This window comes from Cibotium barometz, chromosome 45 (genome assembly GCF_041138505.1).
Source record: "Cibotium barometz isolate CiBa-2024 chromosome 45, ASM4113850v1, whole genome shotgun sequence".
NCBI classification, from domain to species: domain Eukaryota; kingdom Viridiplantae; phylum Streptophyta; class Polypodiopsida; order Cyatheales; family Cibotiaceae; genus Cibotium; species Cibotium barometz.
The window spans coordinates 47,845,571-47,852,677 of NC_141090.1; positions in this window are offsets into that span (position 1 = coordinate 47,845,571).

Below are 7,107 nucleotides of genomic sequence, written 5' to 3' on the forward strand. Positions count from 1 at the left end.
CATTCCTCATTTATCCACATCAGATCTCATCCACTCGCATCTACCCATATCCACATCTCATCACATCATATTCATTCACATCACATATCACATCTATCCCAATTTACATCACATCTCATTCACTCACATCTCGATTTACATAACATCACATCTCATTCACATCTATCCCAATTTACATCATATTCATTCACATCACATATCACATCTATCCCAATTTACATCATATTAATTCACATCACATATCACATCTATCCCAATTTACATCACATCTCATTCACTCACATCCTGATTCACATGACATCACATCTCATTCATTCACATCCCGATTCACATCACATCACATCTATTCACGCCCATCACATTCATTTACATCACATCCATTTACATCCATTACATCACATCCATTTACATCCATCACATCACATTCATTCGTATCCATCACATTCATTCATTCATATCCACTACATTCATTCTCATAACCATCCCATCAGATATATTCTATCCACATTATATCACATCACTTCTATCCACATCATATCTCATTCATATACATCTCATCTCATTCATCCACATCCATCCAATTGTTTACATGTACAACTACTCACATCTATCCATACTTTCATATCTATCACTTCACATCCACATATATTCATGTCACATCACATCTCTTTACATCACATCACATTCTTTCACATACTCATTCACATCCATTCTTCACATACACATCCATATCCATTCTTCACATACACATTCACATCCATTCTTCACATACAATTCACATCCATTTTCACATACACATCCATATCCATTCTTCACATACGCATTCACATCCATTCTTCACATACGCATCCACATCCATTCTTCACATACACATCCAAATCCATTTTCACGTACACATCCATATCCATTCTCACATACACAATCACATCCATTCTTCACATACGCAATCACATCCATTCTTCACATACGCATCCACATCCATTCTTCACATACACATTCACATCCATTCTTCACATACACATCCAGATCCATTCTTCACATACACATTCACATCCATTTTCACATACACATCCACATCCATTCTTCACATACACATTCACATCCATTCTTCACATACACATTCACATCCATTTTCAAATACACATTCACATCCCATATCAGTCATTTACATCCCGATTCCCATGACATCACATCTCATTCAGTCACATCCTGTTTCACATCACATTACATCTCATCCATTCATTCATTCACATCTATCCTGATTCACATGTCATCACATCTCATTCATTCACATACCGATTCACATCACATTACCTCTCATCCATTCATTCACATCTATCTGATTCACATCGCATCTCATCACATATCATCACATCTACTCACATCACATCTCATTTCTATGCAAGTTTTCAGTTTGATTTTCTTTTGAATACAAGGAGTATTTCTTGAATCAGTATCCCCAAAACTTCTTGATCGGAATTCTGAATTTCATACCAGAATTCCTCGAATCCTATAACCTTGATTCACAGATCAATTTGAAGAGTCTCAAACTTAGTTTCAGATTTGGCGGGAGTTTTTGAGTGTATTTTTCTAAACTGGTCACACCTTCTTTCCTCAAAACTGACGAAAGAGTTTGGTCTTGGTCACAGTTTGATTCAAGGTTTGAGTCGGATAAGATTTTTCCTGATCTATCTTTCTCGAAAAGGTTTGATAATTCAGTTACTATTTTACTGAATTTCTTTTACTGAATATTCACTTAACTGAATTTCTTTCTTTGAATATTCACTTAACTGATTTCTAAATTAGTTACGAATTCCAATAAGAAATAGATTAATCATTTATCTGAATATTTTGATCTCGATAGATTTCTTAAATTCTCCTTTTACAATCTGTGTGAATATAAAACGATAGAAATTTCTCTCTTAGAGTATTTAATTGTTCATTTATCAAATACTCATAGAATTTAAACATAGAATTTAAGAGAATTTTAATTTTGATATAAAAATTCTTTATGCATCTATTTATGCATAAAAATCAACTTCAGTGGGAATAACACTTTTATTAAAAAAATCCTTTTATGCATCTATTTATGCATAAAAATCAACTTCAATGGGAATAACACTTTTAAAATAAAAAGAATTTCTTTATGCATCTATTTATGCATAAAAAATCAATTTTTATAAGAATAATGATTTTATAGTAAAAAATTTCCTTTATGCATCTTTCTATGCATAAAAATCAAATTTAATAAGAATAACACTTTTGCAATTAAAAAAATTCCTTTATGCATCTTTCTATGCATAGAAATCAAATTTAATAAGAATAACACTTTTGTAATTAAAAAATTCCTTTATGCATCTTTCTATGCATAAAAATCAAATTTAATAAGAATAACACTTTTGTAATAAAAAAATTTCTTTATGCATCTTTCTATGCACAGAAATCAAATTTAATAAGAATAACACTTTGGTAATAAAAAAAATTCTTTATGCATCTTTCTATGCATAGAAATCAAATTTAATAAGAATAACACTTTTATAATATAAAAAAAAATTCCTTTATGCATCTTTCTATGCATAGAAATTAAATTTAATAAGAATAACACTTTTGTAATTAAAAAAATCCATTATGCATCTTTCTATACATAGAAATCAATTTTAATAATTAATATCAGTGATATCCATGCATATTCATAGGTGAATATGTACATGGAGTAATTAGAATATTTCTTTTAGATGCAAAAATGGTGGGAATTACTCTTTTGGAATAACATAAAAATAAACTTTCTTTTCCACAAAATTCTGGAAAATTTTGCCATAACCTCCTTTGTATGGCTGACCATTTCTCATTTTTATCATTCTTTATTTAACTTAAATTAACCTAAATTAGATTTATAGAACTCTAATCTACACAATTTTCTAAGTTCAAGAGAGTAAACAATAAGAAGAGTTTAATTAATCCCTTAGTTAATCTTTCTAGGATTAAGAAAGGTTGAAATGTAAAGAGGAGAAGGGGGTGGCCTTTTTATCAAAGGCATAGCATTCGAATTTAATTCAACATTTGCAAAACATAAAAATTATGAAAACCATAGATTTTTCATTAAACAAGTAAGAAAATTAGCTTACATGGAGCTTGTAAGCTCTCCTTTGGCTTGAGGGATTGAGGGTTCTACTCTTGTTTGAAGCAAGAGTGGCCACCAATTCACTTTGGAGAGGATTAGGCCAAAAACAATTGAGCTATTAAAAATTCAATGTAGATGGCTCAGGGCAAGAGTAGAGTAACAGTGCATAAACACTATTAAGCTTTTACAAAGGGGGAGGCTTCTATTTATAGGAAAAAGTGAGCCTCTAACCAAGCAAATCGATTCTAGAATTTTCCAGATCAGTTTGGTCAATTTTTGACCATTTTTTGGTCAGTTCGCTTACTTTTTGGATCTAGTTTTGAAACAGGAGAGAGGAGAGATAAAAATATCTCATTTTACTGATTAAGAATTGGGGATAATGATGAGAAAAAGGCACCTACTTCATGAGGGGATAATGATGAGAAAAAGGCGCCTACTTCATGAGGGGAGATCCCCCACATTGAGGTGTCAAAATTCAATTTTTTTAAATTGTTTTCTTTGGTCCTTAGTCCACTCTTCATCTTATGTGAGCATTTACTCATTTTTTGGGGGGGGGTTTCTTTTTTTCTTCAATTTATCTCCTCCCTACATTTGGATTAATCTTATTGGTCCATAGGAACCTTAATTGGACCATAATCTAAAAATGTCTAAAAATCTAGACCCTTAGGCTAAGGTCCTTTATACCTATTTTCAATTAATTCCAATTGCACATTGGAAAGTTCTTTTTGAATTTCTGTTTCAGGGGAAACCATTTTAGACACTAGGCGGATTTTTATATCAAAAAATATCTCAATTTTGAATTACCTCCGTCTAGATATTTTCTCTCTCCAGGCCAAAACGAGGGGAACAAGATCTTTCTTATATTTTAGAGAGGGGAATAATTATAAGATTAGAAGGGGAGGTTCTTATACCTGCACACCTCAAAAGCTGGAGGGAGGAATCTTACAGTAAAATTGGATGGTTCCATATATGCATTTTTTATTTAATATTTTCATTAATTTGAGGAGTGAATCTAAACAAATCAATTAATCCTCTACACTCTCACTAGGTAGACATACATGCATAGGGCCTAGATACATTTTCCATTAATTTGAGGAGTGAATCTAAACAAATCAATTAATCCTCTACACTCTCACTAGGTAGACATACATGCATAGGGCCTAGATACATTTTTACAAGGGTTAATTTTATAAAAATTAATTTATTTACTTATTTTATGCCAACATTAACTCAAGTCTATGATTCTTTAAGCACATTATAAATTTTCTCTCTCTAGAATATTACTAATCAAGAAAATATTTTCTAGTTCTTAGAATAGATCTAAGAGGGACCTTACATTCTCCCTTAATTAAGAATTGAGATATCCTCATCTCTTAAATTGGGGCTATTCCTTGAATAATTCATCCTCTTTCTCCCAAGTTGCATCTTTGACTGGGTAAAATTTAATCAATTTTCCTTACCTGTGTTTACATGTGTAAGTATGTGTTCACATTCACATGCATGATAGGTGTTCACATGGACCTTTGTTTGTTTTTGCAAAACCTAATGTGCACATATTGCACCAGAATTATTCATCAAATTAACTACTTTTATTAAAATTTCACACTTGTTTTAGGGTTTCATGAATTTTGGTATAAGTACCATATCATGTGCACCCAATAATGTGTAAATGTGCACATTTTACACATTTAGGCTTTAAATCATATATATGCTTTTTTAATTTAATATTCGCAATAATTTGAGGAGTGACTCTACACAAATCAATTAATCCCCTACACTCTCAGAAATACATGCATAGGGGCCTAGATACATTTTGCCAAGTGTTAATTTAAAAAATATTAATTTATTTACTTTTTCTAGGCCAACATTAACTTAAGTCTATGATTCCTTTTTGGAGGGATTTAAGCAAATTATAAATTTTCCTCTCTAGAATATTACAAAGCAAGAAAATATTTACTAGTTCTTAGAATACCTCTAAGAGGGACCTTACATTCTCCCCTACTTAAGAATCAAGATATCCTCATCTCGTAAATTGGGGGTATTCCTTCAATAATTCATCCTCTTTCTCCCAATTTGCATCTTCAGCTGGGTAAAATTTCCATTTAACAAGATGTTCTTACATAATAATGTTTCTCACACTAGTTTTTCTCAAAAATCCAGAATAAGCTCAGGTTCAAGCTCTATTTGACTATGAGCTAGAAGAGTTATCTATTCATCCAGTACATGGCTAGGATTTGGAACATACTTCTTGAGTAAACTTACATGGAAGACATTATGAACTTTTAAATGTGGAGGAAGTAAAAGTTCATAAGTGTAATTTTAAACCTTCTTGAGTAAAAGTTCATAAGTGTGGAGGAAGTAAAAGTTCATAAGTGTAATTTTAAACCTTCTTGAGTAAACTCACATGGAAGACATTATGAACTTTTAAATGTGGAGCAAGTAAAAAATCATCAGCACGATTTCCAACCTTCTTGGTGATTATATAAGACCCATAATACCTTGGAGATAACTTCTTGTATTTACCTAAAGATATAGAACTCCTTTTTGGTTGAGCATGGAGAAACACCATATCACCTTTTTCAAATTTGCATATGGATCTTCTTGGATCAAATGTACTAGATTTATCTATCTTAGGTAGCTTTAATATCCTTGAGGATAGATCCCAATTGATGTTCTATCTCATCCAACATTTGCTTTAGAGAATTCAATATTGATTATGGGGTCTGAATAAGTCAAAGGTGTGAGGCAATCCTGCCCTTTTAATGCCTTGAATGGGTATGAATAAGTCAAAGGCGTGAGGTAATCCTACCCTTTTAATGCCTTGAATTGGCTCATTCTTATACTGCAATGATAAGAAGCATTATAAAAGAACTGGTGTGGGTTGGATAACTTCTTATTCCAACCATTACCTCAACTACTCTTTAAGTTTAATGGCTTCTGGAATTTTCATCTTGTAGGCTCTTTTTGTTGTACGGTAAGCTCCTCGAATCAATTCAATCTCATGATTGACATCTCGAGGAGGCATGACATTTTTGTTAACTCTTCCGAAAAATGTCATTGTATTCACACTAGACCATTCTTTTTCCTTAAGATCAGGTTTCTTAATAACGTGATTGAGCTTGAAAACATTAATCACATGCTTCTTCCTGAGACCCTTTAACATCTTAGACTAACTACAATTATGGAGACCCATTCTTGCCAATTTCCTAGACTTGATTTCCATTGAGGTCACAATATGAGATAGTGCTCTTATGGTAGTGAATGTTTGCTTGGTTCTGATTGAGCCTGTCTATTCCAAGTATGCCATCATAAACTCCCAAGGGCAAAACCTTGAACTTGGATGTGGTGGGATTACAAATCCAATAAAAACTGAATTGTGTGTATCTCATGGCAAGTGAAGATAATCTTTCCACTAGTAGCTAATTCAACTTGCATTGGTTTACCTTACTTCTTGTGTATAATTAATTTACACAAGCATCAAGGTGAAATTAATGAATGATTACTACCAAAATTAATCAAAAGATTAAAGTCTTTACCTTGGTAATTTGCTGGTACTTGAATCATTGAGAATTAATGATTTTTCCCTTGATGTTTTATCGCGTAACATGGACACATCCTTTCATCAGTAACTATAAATAGCTCTAGAGGCCATGGATTATAGGAGTCCTTTCACTTGGATTTCTTTAGGGATGAGAAGAAGGTCCTTGATTGCTCTGTACTGTAGGCACTAGTCTTGGTTGGTTTGGGCAGTCCTTCATATGGTGTCCCAAAACTGTTGGCATTTGAAACATCTATTTTCATGGTATAGCTAATGACGTTAATAATTAATCACATTTGAAAGTCGTGAAAAGGTCCCTCTATCACTAAAATGATTGAGGAAAAGATCTCTATTTTGCACCCATTTCTCCAACTTGTTGGTTCTGAAACTGATTTGAATCATGTCTTCTATTAGGTCTCCGTAGAAGAGGGGAATTTGATGCTCTAAA